Source organism: Tiliqua scincoides, chromosome 1 (genome assembly GCF_035046505.1).
Source record: "Tiliqua scincoides isolate rTilSci1 chromosome 1, rTilSci1.hap2, whole genome shotgun sequence".
Classification (NCBI taxonomy): Eukaryota; Metazoa; Chordata; class Lepidosauria; order Squamata; family Scincidae; genus Tiliqua; species Tiliqua scincoides.
The window spans coordinates 202,398,315-202,412,248 of NC_089821.1; the positions used below are offsets into that span (position 1 = coordinate 202,398,315).

A 13,934-nucleotide genomic window follows, 5' to 3' on the forward strand; every position below is an offset into this window, starting at 1 on the left:
GTTCGCAACGTAAGTATGTAGCAATCTGCATACTTCAATGAACACAACACCAGGAAAGCAGAATCTCAGTCAAAATATATTAAAACATTTTTACAGGCATTTATGCTGAATCTTCTGTCAGAATACAATGAAATTGAAGATCATAAAAAGCTTTCAAATTATCCCTCAGCATGCCTTAAGGGGAAACAAAATCACCAATACAAACCATCTTTTTATAGGTTTTTAATGACCCTAATTGAGGTTACCTATTAAATTATAATTTAATTATAATTGCATAACTATCCTATTCCAGTTTTCAGATTACTATTTCCTTAGGACATAGGTTCATATATTTTGTGTGTGTGTGTGTGCAAAGAAAGAAAATTAAAATTCAAGGCCAATTTACAGACTAAGAGCCCAATCCTGAGCCTGGTGGCACGGCTCCATGCCGCCAAGCACAATCACAAACATGCCATAAGGCATGTTTGCGGGGCTCGCTGCCGGGCTCCCACCCATGCTAGTTCAGCGCAGGCCGGTGCTGGGCTTGCACCAGGCAGTCGCCCAGTTTCCACAGCTCAGCGGTCTCCTGGACCGCCAAGAAGTGGCACGGTAGGTGGGGCGGGGAGGAGGTGTTCCAGGGAGGGGGGAGGCCGACGGAGGGGGGAGAGGGCAGAGGGAGGCGTGCCGGGGGGAGGGAGAGAGAAGGATCCGTGGAGCTCTGCTCCTCAGGATCCTAGGCGCTCGTACAGGACTGCATGCCCCACATGAGCGCCTTTACCTTACAGCTGGTGGTAAAGTGAGTAGCCCCATTGTGGGGCTGCTTACCTTACCCGGGAGAAGGGGATGAACATCCCCTTCTTCTGAGGCGCATCCCACGGTAGCGCAGGAGGCACAGGATTCAGCGGCAGCACTTCTCGGTGCTGCCGAGCCTGGGCACCCCGGGCAGCTCAGGATTGGGCTCTTAAACATTAACTTGTGCTTTTCTGGCAGTGATGAACAGTATGATATACATTTGGAAGTTCTGAAGCTAGAGGAAACTGGTGTATGGAAGTTGGGCTGATATATTTAAAATTAATTATATTGTCCATTGAGGGGAGAAAATACAACTCTCAGCAGAGAAAACTGTAGTCTTGGTGGTATTGGAGCAAGCTCGTATTTTAACTACTTATTTGTTACAAGGTTTTTAAATCAATGGGCACCACCTAGCCAAAGTTAAAGCCCCATTGTTTTCAGTGGCATTGTGCTTCCATGGAAATCAATCTAACTTCAAAGTCCTTAATTTGACTGGAAGTTGCCCTGATCATTTCCAAAATCCATTCTCGTTTTGCTCTATCCCCATTCCACTGGTTGGTTTGCCCCATACGTGCCAGGATATGCCAATATTTTTTCATACTCGCGGAAGTTTCCATTTGATGCCATGGAACATAAGTTCTAACCATTGGTTGCATCAGAAGTGGGCCACCGGCATCAGAGGGTTAGGCACTGGCTAAGAGTCATGCCCATCAATGGGTTGACCTGGCAGATCTGCCCCCTCTATATTGGTGCCAGTGGTAGCACCCAGTATACCATCTAAAAGTTCTAGAATAAGAAAAAAGAGGGTACGTTAAAAATCATATTGACTGACTTGTTTTTCTAGACTTTCAAAACCTTTTCTTTCTGACTCCTATTTTCCGCCATGTATGTGTGTCTCTGATACTATTGGTGGAGTTTGAGATAGGCTTTGAAAGCTTTCTTTGGTTCCATTTGTGATAGGAATCTAAAACGAATTCCAAGCAAGTATACTTCCTGTTATTCATGCATCTAGGTTTGTTATTTTGGAATAATGATTGCTTTATTTACAGCGATGAAGTACTTTTCGAAAGATAGGATGGGGAAATGACACTTTAAAAACTATTTGAGTCACTCTGTTATTGCAGTTTGAAAACTGTCTCCCAGCACCACCCTAAGTCTAAGTCTCCATTTGCCCAACATGTCTTATTCCTAGTAGTGTGTTCAGCTGTGCAGTTTCAGCAGTTTATCTAAGCCTTGTTCTCAAGTTCTGCAGTAATGTGATACATGCTTCCCTGTCTTGTGATAGGATACCCAGGTTGGTATATTAGTTGGATGGTTAAGGCCTGCACAATTGGCCTTGCCCATGTGGTCCTGGCATTTCTGCTTCTAGGGTTTCAAGGTAGGACTGGCAAAGATCCCTGTCTCAAAATCTCAGAGATCCACTGCCAATGAGAGTAGACACTTCTGACCTAGATGGACCAATGGTTTGGTTCACGCAAGGCAACTTCATGTGTGTTTGCATCATCATGTAGGACCACACAACAAGAAAGCAACTTTTACGTTGGGCAGGTGCACATGCATCCAAAGCTGCTTTTTCATTGGGGTTAAAGCATCTTTATAATTTCTTCCCAATTCTTTTGTCAGCATGATTCTATCTATGCTTATTCTGAAATAGGTGCCACGGAGGTCAATCCTTACTCTCAGGTAAGTGTGCAGAGAACTATAGCCTAGAGATTTTTAATCAAAAACTATGGCCATCTCAGTGACCCTTTATGTCAGAAAGATACTACTCTTCTGCTTCTTGGAGTATAAGAATTTCAGGCTTGCTTGAGGCTTGTAAATCTGCTAGCCAGGAAGACACTAGAAGAGTCAGTAATGATGCATAAAATATAGTCTTTGCCCAACTGTGCAGCAGAATAGAGGCTAGCTAAAATAATACGAAGCAGGGGGAAAAGGAAACTGGAGTTAATGGTGTTTCTCTATGCAGCTTCAACTTTTTTCTGTTGAAATTTTAAGTATGATTTCACAAGCCCTCTCTCTATGACTCACTTATCTGCATTCATAGAAAGCATATCTAGTAGACCATAAGTAGCGACCAGATGGTTTGAAAACAGCTCTAAAAGATGTATCTATTAACACACATTCACAAGGTCCTCACCATTGCCTTAAAGACACAATCTACCTTTAGTTTGCAGTTAGTTAATAATATGATTTCAACAGGTTTTTCATTTTTCAGGTGATTTATTGATGTGTCAATAAATGAGGAACTCGTCCAAACTCACCTAATAGTAGAATCCATCCCTTAGTTTCTTAACCACTGCTCTTATATGTACTTGTAATGTACTTAATTCTCACTACAGTTTATTAGCTGATCAAGTCAACATGAATTCATACTTCATTTGTTTTGAACATACACTATTTAACAAGAACCTGTTCAGATAATACTTAACTTCCAAAGACTCTGCTTGTGTGGGCCTGGGACTTACACATTTTTGCAATTCCTCCCACCCTCCCTTAGGAGAAATCAGCCAAACTGGAATAAATCAAGTTTATTTGAACCATGGATCTCTTAGAGCCCAGTCCTATTCTTCCCCCTCCCCCCACTGATACAGTGGTAGCAAAATGACTGCCACTGCATCCTATGGGGGGGGGAGTTGTGGAAGTTTCCTCTGGGTTAGGGAACAATCATTCCCTTATCCTGGGGTGAGTCTGTGCAGCACGGGGGCTGTCTACTTGAACCTGCACTTGCTAAATAGGATCGGGTCTGAGAAGGGGATTAGCATTTGGCTGCTGCCTTTGTTGCGAACCACCACCAATGTGCCAGGCCCCCATGCTGTCATAAAAGTGCCATAAAGCACTTTATGACAGCCCAAAGGTTAGGCACTCTGGTGATAAGGCCACAGACTTCCTGTTGGCACCAACACACACAGGGATGCCTGCCGGAGCAGGTAAGTTTGGCTCAAGGGGAGGGCAGTGAGGGGGTGAAGTGGGGCAAGAGCAGGGTAGTGATGGGGCATGGTGGGTGAATTGGGCCCAGGCTGGGGTGGGATCAGCGGCATCAACTTGTGCAGTATCCTATCCTTCCCAGGCATGATCTTCTGACACTGATCAATTTGAACTTGTGCCAGGATATCAACAAATGTCCCCTTATCCCAAGGAGATCTCCAACAGCCAAAATTATCTGCAGGATGCAAGGGAACCCTTGCTGGTACCACTGCACTGATACAGGGGAATGCAGTTAAGATTGGGCTATTAAAGTATTTGCCAGATTACCAAAGGGCCCATCAAACACAATTTTCTAATGTAAAAAGCTGTAACGGATCTTGCTGCCCAGAAAGCATTTCTATACCATACACAGAATGCATTTCTATACAATACTGTATACAGAATACACCTTTATCCAGAAGACTACTGACACCTACGCTGATTTTTTTCCTTTACCACAGTGAAAAAATAGCCCTGTCACAATTAAAATGCATTATACAGTGAAAAGACAAGCCTTGTTAACCATATTAATATTAATATTGCCATTGCCACAAAATTAATTGTGTATGTACATTTTAATGCATTAATAAAGGTGCAATGGAAGGAGCACCAGGCTGCCAATACCTAGGGTCACTTTAAATCTCACCTGAAATTTTAACCCCAATAAAATCAGCACTTTGGGGTTATTACCTGATGGACAGCAGGGGCCCATTAGAATTAACAAGCAGCTCATAATCTCTTATAATTAGGCTTAATTAGCCTTCTCAGTCTCTGTTCAGCAATGACAGTTATCTCAAAATCCTAAAAGGTGATTTTCCCCTTTGGCCACGGCCAGGATCACTGAAAGTTACTATGTTAATCTAACTTTACTGCTATAAAATGGAGCGTTTTAGCATCAAACTCAAAAGGAGCAATATTCGTCTTCCATAATATTCCTTGTCCATGCTGTTCAGAATTAGGAGGCATTTGATTTCCACAATTCATCAACAGAATGAGCCTAAATGCATTGGATTCTTCTTTGCATCTTTCTTTGCTTGAACCACTACACGTGAAGATGAGCTTTGAAATTTGCTTCTGATATTTTCAATGCTCACAAACTCAACTTGTGTTGCCTTATGGGTGGTCTGTTTATAATTTATTTGTTTATTTATCAAAGAGAAAGCTACCATCACCACCTGCACAGCAGCTTTCTGAACATTTCTCTTGACTGGATGTTTGGAGGAGGGCAGCCGTGAAGGGGTTGGATGGCTCAAGGGAGTTAGAAGCTGCCAATGAATGCTGGAGAAGAAAGCATTAAGCCACATGATCTATATTTTGTTGTGGATAAATGAGTGAAACAGGAACAGTTTGCCATGTTTAACACTTTAGTAGTGCACAAATTATAAATTGCTTTTATTGTCTTCACAAATTATGAATCAAGTGATGATGATCCAGCATTAAAAAAATGCCTTTTAAGACCACAATTCTCTTACATTTGAATTGTGAATCTTTTCTACCATGTATTTGTTTTGTTTTCTATCAATGAAAGCAAATCTATACTATGGTTGTTCCAGTGTGAGGACCAAGCTGGATGTAATGATAAATGTGAAAGGATGAAAATAGCTACAGGAAGGAACTTCCTTCAGTTCAGGCTGGTAATCTGATACTGCCCAGGTTATGATCTCGGTTCTTCTTGCCTGTCAAATTCCATCTCTTGGAGAGAGATCACACATGCTTGCTCACCACCAGATTACTGCAATGTGTAGTAGGGATGTGATCAGAAGAGCAGAGCTTCCTGGGCTCCCAGCCCAACACCACAGCTTAACTGAGACCTTCAGTCCATGTCATCAGTGGCCAGTCCATGATGTCACTCAAACTGAAATGGAGGCGGGTGAGCACATTTTCCCACATCCTGTATGTCTCATTTCCCGATATCTCTCACATCCAAAGCTTCCCTGAGGTTTGGTCAAACTGAGTTTAGAAATTGCATTATTTGCAAGACTGGAGATACTGTGACAAGAACTTGTCTGTAAATAATAGATTAATCCTATTTTAATTATACAGGGTGACCCAAAAGTAGGTGGACAGTAGGTCGAATAAATGTTATCATTTACTGTCCACCTACTTTTGGGTCACCCTGTATATTGTAGGTCTGAATCCAAAACTGCTTTAGGAGCCTACCAGTGTACACACACACACTTTTGATAGCTGACTGTTTTTGTGGGGTTGTTTTTACAGCAGAGGGCCTAATCTTTTCTATTGCATTTAAAAAGAGGTGTGCCATGAGGAAGGAATTGGGGAGTTGCTAAGCAAGAAACATGTCACCCACCCCACTTTGGCTAGTGGAACTATTTATGTAGTGCAGGGTCCTAGGCCTGTTGCTAACCGTAAAGGTGGGTTGTTTTGAATCCGAAGTCGCCATGTGGCATGCTGAATCCCATGGGGGAGTCAGGAAGCCTCCTTGGGATACGGCAACATTTGTTCCTTACCTCCAAGTAAGCCCCTGCTGGTCCAGTGGCTCAGCTTGGACCTGCACCAGCGATATTGCTGGTGCAAATCTACGTTGAGATGTGCAGCCGGATTGGGGTTAGCATTTGGCAGGCACCACTACCACTGAACCTGTCTCTTTCCCAGGGCTGATCCTCCCTCATCCCTGTTCCACCCACCCCCATTCCATACCTCCCTCCCTCCCTTCCAGCCCCTGCATGGTCTTACTGGGGTATCCATTGGCAACTGGCATGCAAAGCTGACTGCTCACCACTCCTGGCAGCAGCCAGCCCACGCACTCAGGCAATGTCGCCTTTTATGAAAGCTGGAAAGCACATTATGTTGTTGGAACACTTAATGCATTGGTAGGATCAGGCTGTAAATTATTTTAAAGCCTAGTAAACAGGGTACTATTAAGTTGGTTTTTCTTCTAACGTAAGTCATTTGTATGTTTGGTTTGTTGTTAAAATGTTTAAATGTATTAAATACAAGAGGTACTAAATCTTACCCCTTCTGCAGCACAGTTTCAGAATGCCTCTGCACCTAGCTTCCTTCTGTCTCTAGCTGTTGTTTGATAACATATCAAACAAGACAAATAGAAGGAAGGCATCCAAGCTTTAAAGAACAAAAGCAAACACAGGTACAGCTAGAAGCAACATAACCCAACCTTTTTGATCAGATCGGCTATTTGTTTCAAAATGAAAAGTGGACAGAATCTCTTTCTGAGGTGATAACTTAAAATGCCAGTATGAATAAACCCTTGGAAAGTCATAAATCCAGTCCCAGCAGGCTTTTTTGCTTTGGCAAATACTTCAGAAATCAAATTTGCTGCTCAATTAAAAAAAAAAAAGATAGGTGGTATCTAGACGCTGCCTTCTTCTTGTGCCATATAGGGTTGGGGGCCCTGAGGAGATAGTACAGGGCCAGACAGGAAAGGAAGAATAAATGAAAATCACCCCCCACCCCACACTTGAATGCTAGATAGTATGAGTGGAAGGTAGGATTTAGATACTGCCTGTACAACATTTGTGAAAGAATTTTACTCTTGATGCACTAGGAGGCTCCTTTAAAGTGATTTTTGAAGATAGCGATATCCCAACCTCTGACTCATAACCCAAATTAACCATGTTATAGTTTTTTATTTTAAAGAACAAATTTGAAATTTGCTGATGGACTGTATGTAGAATATGTTGAAAAACATCTAAGGCATATCCCAGTCCCACCACAATTACAGCACCCACACATGGACACTCTTTTCCCTATCTTTAGTTGGCACATGGACCAGGTAGGCCCCAGTGGGGCATTACAGGGACTTGGGAATTCCTCATTGTATTTGCTTTGCAAATTATTCATGACTTGAAGCACAAATAAATGCATTGCCTGGAAAAAGAGATCTAGATAAGAATATGTGAGTCATGCACAGACATCTGGTACCCTGTAATGCCTTCATGTGTTGTCTATGTGCTTTCCTTGCACTATATGACAAGAAACAGACCTGTTGAAATTATGAGCAGTGTGGTGGAGCTGGTTTGTCCTTTAAATCCTTACAACATTATACAGTTTTAGGATTATGTTGCAAATTTCCTTTTTAGAAGAATTTGATCAACATTTTGTTGGCTCACTTGGGGTATGAGTGTATGTTTTCTAGACATTATCATCTTCAAAAAAAACCACCACTTCAATGGGGATATCTGTAGTGCATTTGGAATGGAGTGGAGTATGACAGCTTTCTAAAAAGAATCACAGAGCCTCTTTGTTTTAGTATTACAATATGCTAGTTTTGGCTAATTTCTTGTGGATGGAACATGAGAAATGATTAACAAAGCACGGTGATGTATGGAACAAGCAGCCTATGCTACAGGAGTGAACAGAGGACACCTTTGAAATTCTGCACTTTTGTGAATTTCTGTTGACAATAATGGGGCTTTCTATCATGGAAAGAAGTAAGGATCATCAATGTCAGTGACTTTACAATATCATATACTCAGTTTGATCATGAAAACACCCATGGTTTCTTAATAAGCACCCCAGCTTTTGGCCTGAAGCCCAGTCCGTAAAGGTGTGACTTGCCTTGATTCTGATCAGCAAGTATATTATTTCATTCTGGGTTTTGTTTGTTTGTTTCAAAGCTTCATCTGAAATGGAATGCCTGGATTTTGTTCACACTGAATAACTCCCAGATTGGATTCTTTCACTTTGGTTTCTTCCAAATAGATTTATTTCTAAACACTTGAAATATGCAGCTTTTTTCCTTTGATGATTTGTTTTTATTTTATTTTATGAAAAATGTGTCCTGTTTGTATTGTAGCGGCTACTTTTAAAGCTAAATAGCTTCAGACATCAACATTAAACTGTTTATATGATATATAGACTTAGTTTGGTTTTAAAAAGCAAACCAAAACTGTTCTCTCCGAGGAGGAGACCTGTTCTGCAAAAGAAATTATGGATGAAGTCTTGAGCGATTCCTTTAGCAGCGGCATGCACTGTTTCCTCCTGAAGCTCTGAGCTACAGATGCAAGAAAATGAAGGTGACTGAAGCCTGTCTGATAGGGGAAGAAATGGCAGAATAGCGATTATATGGATCCACAGATAGCAAAGCTGAATCGGCTGCCTTCACTGCATTTATTATACAAGTGGATGGAAATCTTTATGGAAACTCTGATAGGTTGGAAATGCACAATTTTTAAAACTACCCATCTGAAAATAAATGTGGAACCCCGAATTAACCCAGCATTTTCTTGTCACATGGTAAAATCTCTTAATAGCTTTCATTTTTTTTAATTTTTAATTTTTTTAAAGTTTCGTAGATAGTTTTCCCATTGTGCATGACCTCCAATGCATAATTGGAAAAGTAAAGTTCTTACTTATCCTATTGTTCATTTATAAAACTAACAGCCCAAACCTATAGCTCCCCCCCCACGCCGATGCAGCGAAGCCAAAATGGCTACTGCTGCATCCTGCATTAGGAGGAAGTCACGGAGATCTCCTCTGGGCAAGGGAACATTTGGTTCCTTATCCAGCAGGGGGAAAACCTCTGCGGCACAGAGGGGTCTACTCAAACCTGCACTAGTGAAATTGCTAGCACAGGTCCATTTCGATCTGGGCCACAGGGTTGGACCTGAGAAGGGCACTACAATTTGGCAGATGCCATTACTGCCAAGCATGCCTCCTTCCTGGACTTGATCCACCCTTCCCCACTCCTATCACCACCCTGTCTCTGCCTTGTTCCACCCTCCCCTTCCACTTCTCCCCACTCCTTCCTGTCTCCCTCACTGTCCTACCTGCCTTGGTGGGTCCTGGAAGGTACCAGCCTTCCCACCTGGAATCCAGCAGTTCATAACTCAACACATTGTCAGAGTATGTTTCATGACTTCCTTAAGGCAGTTGGCACTGGCGAAACACTCATTCCTCCTGCACTAAAGCTCAGTATGATTGGGCTTCACTCACAAATGAGTCTACTCCTTGGCAGGCGAGCCATTTCAATCTATTGCAGATTTATTTGCATGACTGACATTATTCTCCAAAATCTTATTGGGTGCAGAGATTAGACTATAGGAATGCAAGAGAGAAGTTAGTTGGCAACTTTCAGTCTCGAAAGACTACGGTATCGCGCTCTGAATGGTGGTTCTGGAACAGCGTCTAGTGTGGCTGAAAAGGCTGATTCGGGAAACTGCCTTGGAATTTCATGCGTAGCACACTGAGGGCCCCATCCTGTCCAACTTTCCAGTGCCAATACAACCATGCCAATGGGACATGCACCATATTCTGGGACAGTCATGGAGGCCTCCTCAAGGTAGGGGGATGCTTGTTCCCTTACCTCAGGACTGCATTGCAGCTGAATCTGCTCTTGAAAGTTGGATAGGATTGGGCCATGAACTCCCTGATGAGAGGCAGGATATAAAAAGTAACATTGATTTTCTGTTTATCTGAACCTAACATTGGAAGCCAACTAATTAATTCCTTAGTCAACCCTTTGAAATAAAAGTATTTATTTAGTTCCCATCACATGCAATTCTTCAGTTCCTCTGAAGTATAACACATTACATGAAAGAGCAGTGGGTTTTTTGCAGGTATGTGGTTATTCTGAATATTCTGTCCTGTTTAGGAATTAATAGTGTCAGGTGGGTTAAAGTTAATTTTAAAGTGAGTATGAGAAACTGCAGCTACAATTCAAAGCATTTCTTTTACCTAGTGTGCAGCTGAACTCATACATTTGAAGATTAACACGTGTGACCAGCTGAAGTGCTTGTCTTTTTTTCAAATGATTCTTTGAAGAGTTTAAGAGATTATTTTTTCAAGAAATAGTTCCACTTTTATTACAAGTGCAGATACCTGTTTCATGTGAAATGTTTGTCAATGGAATTTTCAACATAGGAATCACCAGTAACACCATGTAATGTAAGGAGAGTTGGTTGAGAAGCTGATCTGCAAATCAGGGCTTACCTGGCTTAAATCTCACCTCTTCCGTAACATGTTTTGGGGGGACAACAAGCCACTTACTTGGGTCGTCAGCTGTAATATGGGAATGATAGTACTTGCTTACATAAGAGGATTGTTGTAAGAGCAACATCAAGATAATACATAGCACTTTGCACACTTGAAAGCACTATACAAATACCAGGCACTATTATTAATCAGTTCTTGTGAAATTAAGGGGAGGTGGAGAACAGATCATATACTACTTTTTAAATCTTAAATCTACCCTGTGATTTCACCTGCACTTTAAAAAATTCATATCTTGCAAGGCAACAACTTTTTTTTGTATGAAAAATATATATTTCTGTTTTGTTTTACGTGTCAATATGTAACGTTAAATTTAATGTTTTAATAGCTTGTTTGATGTTTATATCTGTTGTGATACTTTATACTTTATTCTAAAGCTTTGTAAGCTGCCTTGGGCATTTGCTTCAGCATAAGAAAGGTGGGATATAAATTTCTTAATATATTAGATTTGTTGTGCCTCAGATGCATTTCTGAGGTTGGTTTTAAGATGTTCCAAATGTAGAGATATTGTTCTTCAAAGAGGTAAAACCTCACCCATCCACACACAGTCAGTCTGCCCTCCCAATTGGGCAAATAGGCACCTTTTAAAGTGGTGGTCCTTTCAGTAGGGGAGAGAGCAACTTTTCCTCTTTATCCCTACATAGTGTCCTTTCTACTGGCTCTTTGCTGCTGTTTCTTCTGCATTGTTTGCTATGAGCCAATCCTAACGGGGCTTCGCTCTGCCAGAATCAACATTCCAGCAGTGCAAGGTTTTTTATGGCTGTCACAAAATGTGACACTCCATTCAGTGCAGCTGGGCCACTGAGTGCCAGCAACTGGAAAAAGAGCCCCAGTGCCTGTCAATCAGCGTGGGTGGAGGAGAAGGAAGCAGGGGATGAGCAGAATGGGGCAAGAATTAGGCCCAAGGGGGTGGGGTGGTTTGATCAAAACCAGGAAGAGGGCGGTATTGGCAATATCCTATTCCCCTTTCCAGGCTTGATATGTTAATGGTAATTGGTAACAAAAGTGTATAGTGAATAAGGTTGTGAGACCCTAACCCCATACAGGTCCAACCTTATACATGGATTTTTTATAACGAATTTGACTCAACACAAATGGCCACTGCAAATGAGAAGGGAGGTGCTGATGCCTGGAGATGTTGAGATTTTTATCTCAAAATGATGATAAGGGCCCTTTAAATGAAAGGAAAACAATAGTTACAATAGTTAGAGAGAGGGCAGCCAGCTGACAATCCATCAATCCATCAATCATTCTCTGTCCAAGCAACCCCCTCCCTTCTCTCTGACCACAAGAAAGAAAGATATTCCTTTCTAGGGGCCTGGAGAGAGACTGATTGTTGGATTGTTGCCTTAATGACTCTATCTTAACATCACAAAGGTCAGCATGGCTGTTTTTAAATCACCTGAGCAAAGGGACTTTGTTTTTTAAATTGATTTGCTGTAGTGCGATTTTTGCCATCCACCTGAGTTCTGGGAACCCACTGGAATAATGAGACTCAACCTGTATTTCCCATAGGATCAGTGCTTCAGTAACCCTGGTTTCTGTTACTAAGGGGGTTTCTCGGAATGTAACCTCTGTGGTTAATGAGAATTGACTGTATGTAAATATTCTCAATAATAACAACATAAGGGGACCAATCCAAAGAATGGTAAGTTTGCATTTCTTCCACATCCATTCAGTTGGTCATGGCAGGAAGGGAAACAGAGTTCTGCTGAGCCCTGGGGGAATTATCTTTGTGTCTTGTCTTTTTTTGTCTATAATAGCGCTGCTTCCCAAAGATTTAAATAAAACTATAGTGGTTTAGACAATGCAGTATGGAAGCTGTGCAAAAAAAGTTGCATTCATGGTTTTTCCAAGCAAATATTCAATGTTTGCAATGAATACATTTAAACCTTTTTACTTTTTAAAAAATTAATTCACCTTGTCTTTTGCTTTTGTTTCCAGTAAGTCAACATCTGTCATGTTAAATATATTGGTTTCAGTTTGTTGCAAGAAAAATAGCAACAAATCCGAGACAGCAAGGAATACCAGTCTATGACTGGCAGATGGAAAATGGATGTTGACACCACAATTTATCAGTTTAGGTGATGGCAAGGACATAAGTCACTAGAAGTGTGTGTCAAAAGGCAAACAAACCGCCACAGGGATCACACAAAAGGGAATGTTTCCAGGACTCTTGCAGGATCTCCATGACAATAAAAGTTTGAATACTGCAATGTGTTCTATGTACGGTTATCTGTGCAGATCAGAAACCTCGGTGGGTGCAGAATACAATGTCTAGGTCATTAAATGAGACCTGCTGAACTGAAGAAGGAACCCCCGTGGATAAGGAAACCCACAGATAATGAAATCCACGGATTTCAGAAGCCCCATAGACCTCTGTGGAGGCAGTGGGAGCTGTGCATGTTCTGAGGATGTTCTGAGGGCCAGCGTGCCTGTGTGCCACCTCCCAGCTCTCAAAAGGCCTTCTAAGGCCTCCCAGAGGCTTTAGAAGGTTTTACTGCTTTACAGAAAAACCAGATGTGACATTTTAAGACCTTAAAAGGCCTTTGGAGGGCTGGGAAAGTAAAACTGGATGTGACGTCTAAGGCCTCCCTTAGAAGGCCCTCAGAACACCCTCTAAAGGCAACTGGAGCACAGCCCTGGTTGCTTCTGGAGGGTCCATGGGGTTCTGACCCATGGGTTCAGGATCCCCCAGATAATGAAATCCCTGGGTCCCAAATCCATGGATACAGCGGGCCCACTGTAGTTCAAAGAATTTCAGTGGCATCAGTATGTTTTCAGGTACATTGGCTGGTTCGAATCTATTTTCAGACTCTTCATTGTGAGGTCTTGCTGGATTGCTCAAGGAATGTTTTTTTTGGTAAAGGAGACCTGAGGCTGATCTTGGGCCCCCAACAGAAAGGTACAAAAATCCAAACAAGCTTCCGTGCAAACATGCTGCACTCTCAGGAAGGAGACAGGCAGAGATCGTCAGTAAGCATGCTGTCAATTTGGTTTTAGCTTCCATTCCTGTCATTTTCAAGAGGCTGCTGAGGAACAGCTGAACTGAGGCCAGCAAGTCCCTCATCCTGTGTGCTGTCCCAGTGGCATAAGAAATAAGGAGCTGAAGACTGGCTACTGGAGGCTCTGTTTTGAAGACACATGCACAATGTCCATCTTCTTGGTGAACCACAGTGTGTGAAGGGCTACTTTTTTCTACATTAACCTGCCCTGAAATAATTCAGGGC

General features: G+C 42.0%; 1 protein-coding gene and 1 pseudogene across 4 annotated transcripts in view; one reads left to right on the forward strand and one right to left on the reverse strand.

Annotated features, from left to right (window-relative positions):
* The window catches only part of NKAIN2 (sodium/potassium transporting ATPase interacting 2), a 587,108-nt gene that overhangs the window by 370,088 nt on the left and 203,086 nt on the right, over positions 1 to 13,934 (forward strand). The gene's annotated exons all lie outside the window — the stretch shown is intronic.
* On the reverse strand, positions 3,299 to 3,402 carry LOC136638417 (small nucleolar RNA SNORA17; annotated as a pseudogene).